Here is a 13111-nt window from a genome sequence, read left to right as displayed (position 1 = left end):
GATGAGGAGCAGAGGCTCGGGGCAGGGGCGAGAAAGAGATGGGATTTGGCGAAAACTGCGAAGTCCAGTATATATAGCAAGAGCATTGGTCCCGGTTGGTGGCTCCAACCGGGACTAAAGGGGGCATTAGTCCCGGTTGGAGCCACCAACCGGGACCAAAGGCCTCTTTTCAGCAGCCCAAAGGGCGGGAAACGAAGACCTTTGGTCCCGGTTTGTGGCTCCAACCGGGACTAATGCCCACCCTTTAGTCCCGGTTGGTGCCACCAACCGGGACCAAAGGCATCTGTGCTGTCCGCCTCGGGGCCAAAGTTTAGTCCCACCTGGCTAGTCGAGAGGGGCGCGCAGTGGTTTATAAGCCCCACTGCCGCACCCCTCTTGAGCTCCTCTCCACCGCAGGCTTTCGGGCCTACTTGCTATTGCTTTGCCTGATGGGCCTTCTGGGCCTACTGCGGGCCTGAATCCTGGCCCATAGTAGGGTTTCTAGTCGTATTCAGGTCGTGGGGGCCCAGTAGGAGGCATTTTTTTTTGTTTTCTGCAGCTATTTTTTTGTTGATTCTTCCTGCAGCTGTTTTTTTAGTCCCACATCGCCAAGCGAGAGGCAGTCGCAGTTGTTTATAAGCCCTGAGTGCAGAGACGATGACGAAGAGGCTCAATGCTCCTGCACGTTGGTTAGCTTCAAGCCTTTAGGAATACGGTAGACTGCACAGAGCTATGTGCAGTGCAGTTGACACTATTCCGAAAGGCTTGAAGCAAATTAACGAGCATTGCGCCTCTTTTTTATTTTTAATGACTTATTACAATTCAGAAATAAATAGAAGAAAAAATAATTTTGATTAACTTTACCAAAAAATAATTCTGACCGTTGCAGCCGGCGATGGTGGTCATCTCTTCAGTCAGAGGTGGTCGGCCTGAGGCTGGGTGTTCGGATCTCGGGATTCGTCATCTGGCACCAGCTGCGAGTCGGGGAGACGTAGTTGCCGGTGAAAACCGAGCTGACGGCGGGCGATGGTGGCGTTCCATGTCGTTACCATGATCAAGGCATCGTCGTGTGACTACCGTTGACCCACTCGTATTGCTCCGGGGGAGTGGCTTCGTCTTAACGAGCATTGCACCTCTTTTTTATTTTTAATGACTTATTACAACTCAGAAATAAAAAGAAAAAAATAAATGTAGCAGAAAAGAAAAAAACTATATAAAAAACCACTCAGAAATAAATAGAAGAAAAAATAATTTTGATTAACTTTACTAAAAAAATAGCATAGATGCTTATTTCTAATGACTTATTACAACTCAGAAATAAAAACAAAAGAATAAATATAACAGAAAAGAAAAAAGAAACTATATAGAAAACTATCCAGAAATGAATAGAAGCAAAAAATAGTTGTGATTAACTGTACTAAGAAAGGAGCATATATCCTTATTTTTAATGGCTTATTACAACTCAGAAATAAAAAGAAAAAAATAAATATAGCAGAAAAGAAAAAATAATATAAAAAAACTACTCAGAAATGAGCATAGATGCGCTTATAGAGGAAAATCAACTTAAATTCATAACAAATTTCAATCGAAATCCGTATGAATTTAGGCTAATTTTCCTATATAAGGGCATCTATTTTCATTTTCAGAGGAGCTCAATATGGCAGAGAGGGAGGGCTTATAAACCGGTCCGATTCCCCTTCGGTTGGCGAGGTGGGACTAAACTCTGGCCGTAACGAGGACCAACCCTTTGGTCCCGGTTCGTCCCACCAACCGGGACCAATGGTGGTGGGCCAGGAGCGAGGCGCATTGGTCCCGGTTCGTCCCACCAACCGGGACCAATAGGTCCAGCCGAACCAGGACCAATGGCCCACGTTGCCCGGCCGGCCCCCGGGGCTCAAGAACCGGGTCTAATGCCCCCATTGGTCCCGGTTCTGGATTGAACCGGGACTAATGGGCTGGATCGGCGTGGACCATTGCCCCCTTTTCTACTAGTGAGTAGTCGCTAATGAAATGGCAAAATTCGACTGAAAAAATTCAAACGGCAAAGAACGCATGCAAGGCTGCACCCCACGGGAGGCCCACACTCCAGCCACCGTGAAGCTCGTGGTGGCCTGATCGCTGGGCTAGCCAGCGACGCACAAACCAGGAGAGGATTCTAGGCACGCACGTACGTGGATCGAGCAGAGAAGAGCGGAGCATCATGGAGATGGCGAAAACGCGACGGACGCCACCGTGCTTGCCTGGACTGGGGGTACATCCGGCGTCGTGCGAGTGGGCAACCTGCCCCGTCCCGGCCCAGCGCCCCGGCCCGCACCTATATATATATATATATATAGGTAAAATAGATGGGGGCACCTAGATGCCTGGACACCTTGATTGTTTTGAAAAGTGTGGTATATTTAATTTATTTCCCAATTATTCTTCATGCAAGACTTTCCATGCTTACATTTTATTTTTGTTTTCTAAATATTAGGCATGGAAGACTTGCCATACAATAGATCGTACTAATGTTGATTTGTTTTGAATTACTGCGGGTATCTAATACACGTATTTTTGTTTCCTACGGGTAGCTAATACCTACAAACGAAATTATATGTATACGCAGGTGTGTATATATATTCAATAATTTATTTTTGGAACTATTACATTTTGTTCGTATGTATGTTTCTAATATATATTCAGTATATCGTATGACTAATGTATGATACCCATGCTATAATATACCCTACGAAGATAAGAGTACAACACACCTCCTATTTTGTATACCTAGTTTATCGTATACCACAATCTTCAAATTGTACGTACATATCTATTAGGTACACATTGGATATACCTATGATATCGTATACCCAAAGGATGTTTGTATGTATGTTTCTAATGAATTAATTTTCAAGGTATATGTCATTTAGATAAACATTAAGACCGAGTCGTACACAACATCCCATTGGGTATACCCATGATATCATATACTCAATATGTCATATACCTAGTAAAAAAAGCATGTTTCACGGATGAGTACAACATACCTCTTACTAATACACGTATGAAAAATGTCTCCATATGCATTAATTTCTGATTTGTGTCTCTCAAATTAATAGCTCTCAAATATGCAACGTTGCCATGCATGGCATTTTCTTTCCTAATTGCTACTACTACATAATTATTGTCTTGCATGCTACTAATGGCCATATTTATGGTAGGTATTCTGCCATAATTATTTCCAAATTAGTCAATTGTAATGTAATATGTGAACACACATCTCAACGCAATCGAGCGGTTGAAAGGCAAGGAGCCTGGGCACCTAGGTGTCCCAAACTGCTGTCATATATATATATGAAAAATCCATCCTATCAGCCGGTGGTAGTTACCCCACATGTCTCATATACTACCATGTGGTACTATATATACTATTTTATTATTTTAAATATGTTCATATAATATATAAGATATTTCAAAGCAAGTTACATGAAAAAATTGCACATGAGCTCATAGTTTTTTTTTATATTTGTGAAATACGTACATATTTGTACGTAAAAAAGAGCATACTCAAAAAATGGTACATACTACCTAAAAATTAGTATATAGTACCTAAACATTGTTATATACTACATACTACACGTACATACTCTCGGTTTCGACAGATACTACATACAACATATAAAACGCAAGCGGTGGTAACTACCACTGCTTGTAGGAAACATTTGTCCTAGCTCGCCTGCAGATACGAGCGCCGCACGCCGATCGAAAATTCAGACACACACTCGCAAGAACGCAGCGCGGGCGCGCGACGTACCGCCCACCGGCGCGAAAGGCGGTCCGGGAGGTGGCGGAGGCGCCGACATGGACCGGATCCCATGCTGCGAGAAGGAGAACGTGAAGCGCGGGCAGTGGACGGACGAGGAGGTCGACAAGCTGCTCTCCTACATCATGCAGTACGGCGCGCGCAACTGGCGCCTCATCCCCAAGAACGCCGGTGAGTCCGTCCGTGGAGCGTGAGTAAATTGCGGAAAACCACCGATTTGAAGATTTGGTTTGCGAAAAACACTATAATACATTTTTTTTGCGAAAAACACCACGTCTTCAGTAATATTTTTGCAAAAATCACTGATCGACGGATTTGACTCGGTTAAGCACGCTTATGACAGTTGGGGCCCATTTTGCCTACGTGGCGTAACATTTCATGCTAGGTCAATTTTAATCTAATTTCAGAAGCTAGTCCATAGATTTTACACGGACACCCTTAAATCAAAAAGGAAAAACATGCAATCAGATCCTCGCCACGGGTCGGGGCGGTCAACGCAGCCTGTGTTGGGCGCCTCCTCGCGCAGGAGGGAAAATCGGGGCGGCGGCGACATCCCTCGCCGGATTCGGCAACCGGCGCTAGGCGCCTCCTCGCGCAGGAGGGCAAATCGGGGCGGCGGCGACATCCCTCGCCGGATCCGGCAACCGGCGCTAGGCGCCTCCTCACGCAGGAGGGCAAATCGGGGCGGCGGCGACATCCCTCGCCAGATCCGGCAACTGGCGCTAGGCGCCTCCTCGCGCTGGAGGCCAATTGGGGCGGCGGCGCGGCATACCTCGCTGGATCCGGCAGCCGTCACAGGGCGTCTCTTCGCGCTGGAGGCTAAATCGGGGCGGCGGCGCGGCCTCCCTCGCCGGATCCGGGCGTGGCGGGCTGGGGGCAAACGGGGCGACAGCGCATCGCGTCATCCCTCGTCGGAGGTGGCGACGCCTTGAGCGCGTGCGCGCATCGCCGTTGGCAGCTCATGTGGAGAGGCGCAGGGAGCGTCGGGGCCTGCTCGAGGTGGGCCCTTACCCGCCTGGGCGGTGCATGAAGGCAGTGGCGCAGCCGAGCAGAGGCGGGAGCGCGGCGGGGTAGGGAGGTGAGCACGGCGGCAGCTGGCGCATGGTGGTGAGCGGCGCCATCGAGGCGGCTGACTGTGTGGCAGGACAGGGCAAGGGCCTGGGCAACACAGGGGAAAAACTTGCGGTTGTTTTCGCTTTTTTACCCGTTTAACGCTGTCTTGGGTAAAACGATATGCCACGTCAGCGGAAAATTGGGACCCATATGTCTTTATCTTACTTAACAGCGCAAGATCCGACGATCAGTGATTTTTGCAAAAAAAATACTAAAGACATGGCGTTTTCTGTAAAAAAGATGTATTGTAGTGTTTTTTGCAAACCTAATCTTTAAACCGGTGGTTTTCTTCAATTTACTCGCACCGCTCTGGTTAAGTGAGTGAATGTCGTTGCCGCTGAACGAGGTCGTTGCACTGCTTGCCGCGCGTGACAGGGCTGCAGCGGTGCTGGAGGAGCTGCCGGCTGCAGTGGGCCAACTACCTGCGGCACAAGCCCAAGCACGGCGAGATCACTGACGCCGAGGAGCAGGCCATCATCAAGCTGCACTCCGTACTGAGCGACAGGTGGTACCCCACGATGATGATCCACGCCGTCTCGTTCGTTGTCCGAGCTAGCTAGCTAGCTGCACCTCTCCGCGTTAACGTTTTGCTGATGAGCGCGTTGGCGTTGGCATGCAGGTGAGCGGTGATCGCGGCCCAGCTGCCGGGGCGGACGGGCTTCAACGTCAAGAACCACTGGAACACCAAGCTCAAGAAGAAGCTGTCCGGGATGGGGACACCCCCTGGGGCCGCGGCGTTGCTGGAGCAGCTGCTGCGGCGGCCTCTAATCTCCGACGAAGCCGACGAGGTGCACGAGATAGCACATACAGTGCAACAGCCTGAGCTAATGGGCAGACGCCGCTCCGCGCGCATCGCCGGGCAGCCGCCTCTCTGAAGTCTTATCTTCAGTTTCGACAGTTTCGTCAGTGTTAGCATCTGTTTCACACTAAATTCCTATATTCGCTAGCTATGTCAGTCAGTGTCATTGCGTGATATCTAATTCAATGTCATCTACTATCTGATCAAGTGTGTGAACAATATAGTGTCTGGATGCTATCTTACGGGCTAAATGATAGGACAATACAGTTTGGTTCCTGGTTGTATAGTATATTTTTTTTGTGTGGAATTTGAGGAGTAATTTTGGTTAGTGGTGGAAAGATGGTGCTGTGGTACCAGAGATGAGTTCAAGATGGACGTGTCGAACATTGGAAACACAGTAAAGTGGTCAAAGTCATGGCGAAAGCGAAAGGCGCCAACGCTGGTGGCACAGGCTAGTGATGGGTATAATCGTTCTGAGAGAAGGCGTGTAGTGGCTACACCGTAGACAGTCTAGATAGAAATGGATTCAGCAAACGCAAGCAACAACTCATTATGTATCTACACCCGTAGCTACTGTAGAAACAAATTTCGGATTCTTATTTTTAGTAAGTCGCATCGGAATTTGATCAAGTTGAACATAATTGCAACTCTCATGGTTAAGTCTTACAAGCTCGCTGGGTAGTTTAACACAGTTTTTGTTTCCATGGGCAGTCTTGCAATTTTAAAATATACTTTTACTAGTTTCCAAGTCATGATACGTTTGGCCTGTTGCGTTCCTTTGAGATGTTATATTTGAAAGTATATCGGTTGCAAGTGAGAAACTAAGAAAATGGATGAACAAATTGTAAGTGCTACTTGGTGCACGTTTCTCTTATAGCTAATGTTGCAAGCTCGTGAGCTAATTCATCCTAGAAAATTACAAACTGTGTATGCGTGTGTGTCTGGCTATGTGCATCCTAATCATGTAGAAGCATGGTGTGTGCTCATTGGTTTTGTATCGATCAAAGTGACAACTTAAATGAATAAAGCTCCATTATATAGAATAAAATGACCTGCCTCATTTCCTGTGAGTACATAACGCACTCCACTTTGTAACTAGTTAACAGGGAAACGAACGTCGATACAAAATTCATATAAGGCTACCCGTAAAGGGAGCATCATAGCTAGTACTCCCTTTGTAAGGAAATATAAGAGCATTTAGATCACTATTGAACGCTCTTATATTTCTTTACAGAGGGAGTATCATGCATGTTAACGAGATAATTTTGATAAGATGTCATAGAATGGAATGAAGAAAGAAAGATGTTGAGTATCATAATAAATATTTTACTACTATAGGTTCTTCATGGCAACAAATAAGATCATGTAAGATACTGATCTATAATACTATGCATTACGAAGGTAGTATCATATGCACGATAATAACTTAATTATGATACTACCCACTACAGGCAGTAATTCGAAAAGCAAACTTTTAATTATATTTATCTTCATAATTTATTTCATCTTTTATTAATTATTATACGCAACATTACAACCAATCAATCAACATTCTGATGGATTATGGATGGGCTTAGGCTCATGAGAAGGTATGGAGTATGACTAATAAGCTCCACCCGTGGGGTTTAGCCTTCGGCAACCACGTATCAGCTAACAATAGGCGAAACTTCTACACGCCAAACTGACAATTCAAGGCATAGTCCATTGTTCAGTTGTGAAGAAGTCTAATCCTGTTGCTCTAGGTGTAAGTTCAACTTAACAGTCTCCACTGAAATTTCTAATATATCAAACATTGTTTGGAACAGTTGACAAACTTATGTGCCTCGAGATCTGGTGGGGGATTGATGGATTATGGATGGGCTTAGGCCCATATAAGACACTAATCCCTGGTTAATCTTGAGGCCCATGTATGAGATGGCAGGTGGTGGGAAGTTTAGTCCCACCTTGCTAGTTGAGGAGAGTCGAGACCCCTTTATAAGGGCTGCTCTACCACTTGCCATTGGGAGCTTGGGAAGAGGAGTGGTACACGCGCGCTCCTCCTCCTCCTCCGCCGCCCGCCTCGTCTTGTCATGACGTGCGCGCGCCGCGGGTTGCGGGAATGAGCCGAGCCGGAGCTTCTTTTTGCCGCTCAGGGATTAATTAACGAGTCACTAACAGGTGGGCCACTGTCCGAGACGTTGGACTGTGGGCTTTTCCTTGCCGGGATTCGTCGACTCCCTTGCTGGGAGTTCGACCCTTCTGTTGCCTTGCCGGGATTCGTTGACTCCCTTGCCGGGAGTGCGACCCTTCTCTGACTCGCTTGCCGGGAGGCTCCCTTGCTGGGGAGTGCGTAGACTCGGTCGTGGGCCTCCGCCCAGGCCCACGACTTCCTGCCCGACGGCCTATATAAGAAGGCTCTGCCCAGTGGAGTGAGCTCGTTCGGTTCACTCACTCCCTCTCTCGTAACCTAGCCGTCATCTATTGTTCCTTGCTCTGTGCTGCCTATGGCGATCCCATCCCGACGACCGCGTGCACGGTTGGTCGGGAGAGCAGGTGCCTCCGGAACCCCGCCATTCGAGATCCTGCCCAGGAGAACGGCAATAAGGTTTTTGGGGAGCGTCTCGGCGCGACTGCTCCCGATCCGTCCCCAGCTCCGTCAGCCTTTGCTTCTACTTCCCCTGCATCAACACCATGGCCGCCGCCGCCGCCGCTAAGAAGAAGGCCACGGACGAAGCCGAGGCTGCTGCTGCTGCCGTCGCGTCGGCCTGGCCAACCGAAGGGTATGATCTGTTCATCCCTCACTTACTCGTGCTTGTGCTAGCCGTATATGTGCTGCTCATAGATGGTTTGCTTCTATGTTCTGTACGTGCTAGTATGCTGAGATGCATACCGTATTTTCCATGCTTACTGTTTACTCGTGGATTAGTGTAATGGGAAAAGTGCTAATATTTCCAACAATCCAAAAACCTTATTTTAGGCACTTTTCGATTCAAGGCTTTGCTGCGACACTGAAACTGGAAAAGTTTACTGGGACGCATTTTAAGCGTTGGCAGACAAGGACCACCTTGTGGCTCACAGCAATGAACGTGTTTTGGGTTGTTGCTGTGTCTCCCACAGAAACGATTGTTCCTGAACAGGAAAAGGCGTTTAGGGAGGCAACCACCATCTTTGTGGTAGCCGTTCTTACTGTGATCGGAGACAAGCTAGTTGACGCATATCTCCATATGCGTGTTGCCAAAAACTTGTGGGATGCGCTCGAAGCTAAGTTCAGCGCAACTGATGTTGGGAGCAAACTGTATGGCATGGAGCAGTTCCATGATTACAAAATGGTTGATAACCGTTCTGTATTGGACCAGGCTCATGAGATACAGTGCATCGCCTAAGGAGCTGGAGCTCCTGAAGTGTGAGTTGCCGGACAAATTTGTCGCGGGTTGCATTATTGCAAAACTCCCTCCTGGATGGAGGAACTTTGCTACTTCTCTCAAGCACTTGAGACGTGAATTCTCTGTTGAGGATATCATCGGTCATCTCAGTGTTGAGCAAAACTCGAGAGCAAAGGACTCACACGTGAAAGGGGCAGATGGTTCTTCTAGCGCCAATGTGGTGCAGAAGAACTTCCACAAGTTCAAGGGAAAGAACTCTGTCCAACAGAATACTACCTTTAAGAAGAAGGGTAAGAAGAAAGACAAAAAGAGAGATGGCTGCTTTACTTGTGGTTCAGAGGAACACTGGACAAATAAGTGCCCAAACAAGTACAAGTCAGGACAAGACTCCAAGTCTGTCAATGTCACTCTGAGCAACAATGATGTGGCATCTGGGTATGATAATCTGTTTACCATACTTTCAGTTTGTTAGTCCATGGATTGGTGGGCTGACACTGTGGCCAATATTCATGTGTGTGCTGATGTGTCTTTGTCTTATTCTTACTAGGTCGCACGAGATTGTTCCGTCCTGATGGGGAATGGCTCGCATGCTTCTGTTCATGGTGTTGGCATGGTCGATCTGAAGTTTACTTCAGGAAAGATTGTGCAACTGAAGAACGTGCAACATGTCCCCGCCATCAAGAAGAATCTCGTTAGTAGCTCCCTTCTATGTAAAGAAGGGTTTAAGTTAGTATTTGAGAGTCTAACAAAGTAGTCGTATCTCGGTATGGACTATTTGTTGGAAAAGGATATGATTGTGGTGGTTTGTTCTGCCTTTCCCTAGAGGATTTCTGTAATAAAGTCGTGAACCAAATTTATTCTAATGTGAATGAATCTGAGGTTTGGCATTCACGTCTTTGTCACATAAATTTCGATTGTATGATGCGGCTAGCCAAGATGGATTTAATCCCGAGTTTCACTTTAGCCAAAGGCTCTAAGTGCCATGCGTGTGCGCAAGCTAAGCAACCTCGTAAGCCTCATAAGCTTGCGAAGGAGAGACTCCTAGCACCGTTAGAGCTCATACATTCAGATCTCTGTGAGATGAATGGTGTGTTGACTAAAGGTGGAAAGAAATACTTCATGACTCTGATTGATGATTCCACTAGATTCTGCTATGTGTATTTGTTAAATATTAAGGATGAGGCTCTAACTACACTACAAAAATAATACACTTCCGTGATGATATGTGTTTGTCACAGTAGGTCGCATTTTCTGTCATGCATGTACATCCATGACGATTTTATGACAGAATCAAGATAGTCATACTTGTGCTGCCGTAGAAGTGTTCCATGACATTACCGAAATTATCACCACGAAAGTGTCCACTTCCATGACGATAAATCGCGCGTCACAGAAGTGCTTTCGTCAAGGGTGACCGACACGTGGCATCCACCGTAACGGAACGCCGTTAAGCTATCGGGTCGGGTTTTGGATCTGATAACCCGTTAACAGCCCGGACCAATGGGAAATTTCCATGTGTAAAATTCTTATTGGCCGGACGAAACACATGTCAGCTCGTTAGTGGGTCAGATAGGTGCCTATGATATGTCGACACATGCCATGGCCCACCACTGGCCCATTTAGCTTACAAAGCCGGCCTGTTTGACTTGGTCAAAAGTTAACTGGCTGGCCCATGAAAAGCCTGTTAACGGTCTCTTTGCAAATAGCCCATTTTACGTCCCGGTAACTCACGACCCATTAGGCCCTAACGAAAATCGGCCCAACAATGTCATGTGGGCCGTTGAATATAACACCAGGCCATTTCACTTTCGGCCCATGTATGGCCCATGATGTCTTTCGGCCCACATGAGGCCTTCGTCTCTTTAGGCCCTTTAGAGGCCCACGGTGACTCTAGCCCATAATGAACAGTAATTTTCTTTGTACCCATTAATGGCCCGTGATTCACATGGGCCGTTTCGAGCCCATGTTAGCTTTCGGCCTATTGACGACCCATACGTTCTTGGGATCCTTTCCGGCCCTCGATTACTTCCGACCCGTTACTGGCTTGTTCCCCTAATGGGCCAAATTCGGCCCATGGCAAGAGTCGGCCCGTTTCTGGCCTATTAACCCATTGCACCGTTTCCAGTCCGTGTTAGCTTTCAACCTATTGACGGCCCATACATTCTTGGGCTCCTTTCCGGCCCTCGATTACTTCCGGCCCATTACTGGCCTGTTCCCCTAATGGGCCAAATTAGGCCCATGGCAAGAGTCGGCCCGTTTCTGGCCTGTTAACCCGTTGCACCGATTCCAGCCTGTCCTATATTCTGGCCTATTAACGACCCGTTATGCCTGTGACAGAATTAAGCCTTTGCTGTCCTCCAGGCTGGTAACGGCCCATTACCGTGCTGGGCCGATACCAATTACGCCCATTTACGGCCCATGTAGACCCATTTATCTGACGACCCGAGACCCACCGATTCTACGGCCCTGATGGAGGCCCATTTATCGACGGTCCGTAGGAGACCCATGGATCCTATGGCCAGTAAATGGCCCATGGTTGTTGCGGCCACTAACAAACCAGGGAAAAAGAAGACTAGGAAATAAATAAGGCCAAAATTAATGCTAGGCTATTAAGGCGATTACACAGATTACATCCACTCGGCATCAAAGATCGCCACCAGTGCAAATATGGGGAACACCCTACACTATACAAAAATGGCTTGCTATTTTCTTCAGCCGGTGGCTGCACGTTAAGAAAAAATTTTGTATCGCACCAAAACAAATTACAACAATATAACAAAAGGAAGGTTGGCATAAAACTTAACAGTCTAGCAGATAAATGCACCACCAGAAGTTCAGAAGCTCAGTTCATTTGACCTGACTGTTACGTTTTCATGATGTATTGTCCGATGGAGCACCATAACCCTCGCCTTCATTTCTCCTAGGCTCCTGAACAACATAGCAAATGTCTGATAGTCTGGTTTCAAAACCATGCATATCTTGATGAAATCAAACAATGTTTCTCCTTGTTTCACAAATGGTCTCTGTTAGGGAATGGACTTGTGTCTGGAGCGCAGATACAACATTGCTTTGAGCTTGCATATCTTGATCATGAGGCAGTTTGGATGAGATTGCCTTAACAACCAACCCAGCATTACGCAGGAACGTGCTTTTGGCACTGTTAGTGGACAGGTACTGACCCACTACAGCAAGAGCTGACATTGGGTTATAGTTGCCTCGCCACCTTCAAAAGGTGGCAGTTCCACCATTTTTTCCATAGCTCGTTGAAAAGTTGAGTTTTTACATTAGTAGTACCAGAACAGAAGATATTAAGAAGGCAGCAAAACCAAACAAAATAGCTTTGGTCTATATATAGAACTTATTCTGGTGAAACCATGTAAAATATTAGTTGTATTTTATTGCAAAGTACATAATAAAACCAGGTTCCAAACATATGACCATGTACCATCGCTAATGTATTGTCTATTTCTTCACATTGTATTGAGGGCTAAGGATGAAGAGACGAAGTTTATAATATGGTAAGCATAGTATGACATCATTCATATCACAAAACAACTGAGAACAGACAAACAGACAATTGTAACATTGTGTGGGCAAGTCCAGCACAGAACTAGATTACGGGTCAAGATCAAAGGAACATCACTCCTCTCTTTTAAACCTTGTAAGGTGCAATGATACGCTAAGACAATTGTGTATAAAATTGAAAAGAGTAATAGACATTGGCTGCAAACCATGCAGTTCAAGGCACAAGTCAGAGTAAGTAGTAGTTAAAAGGCATGATGATTAAGGACTTACAACAGCGGCTTTGACTGGTGTAGTCATGCCCTTCTTGTTGCTGGTGTGACAGTCCTTGAAGATTTCCACATCATTTGGTTCAGGTACTTTTTGGTCCTTGCGGGTTTTCCTCTGCATTTCGAAAAAGTCAATATAGATATGATAATATGGTACATCGAAAAGAGTGAAACATTAGCTAATTACAAGAGCCTCGCAGTGTGCAATATAGCTACGAGATCCTGTCGTTTGTTGGAATTTCACTTTCGTACGGTTGGCCTTGTT

General features: G+C 46.5%; 1 pseudogene; it reads left to right on the top strand.

Annotated features, from left to right (window-relative positions):
* Positions 1 to 3819: 3819 nt before the first annotated feature.
* Positions 3820 to 5769, top strand: LOC119361429 (annotated as a pseudogene).
* Positions 5770 to 13111: the final 7342 nt, after the last annotated feature.

Source organism: Triticum dicoccoides, chromosome 2B (genome assembly GCF_002162155.2).
Source record: "Triticum dicoccoides isolate Atlit2015 ecotype Zavitan chromosome 2B, WEW_v2.0, whole genome shotgun sequence".
Lineage (NCBI taxonomy): Eukaryota > Viridiplantae > Streptophyta > Magnoliopsida > Poales > Poaceae > Triticum > Triticum dicoccoides.
This window is presented reverse-complemented; position numbering and strand designations above follow the sequence as displayed.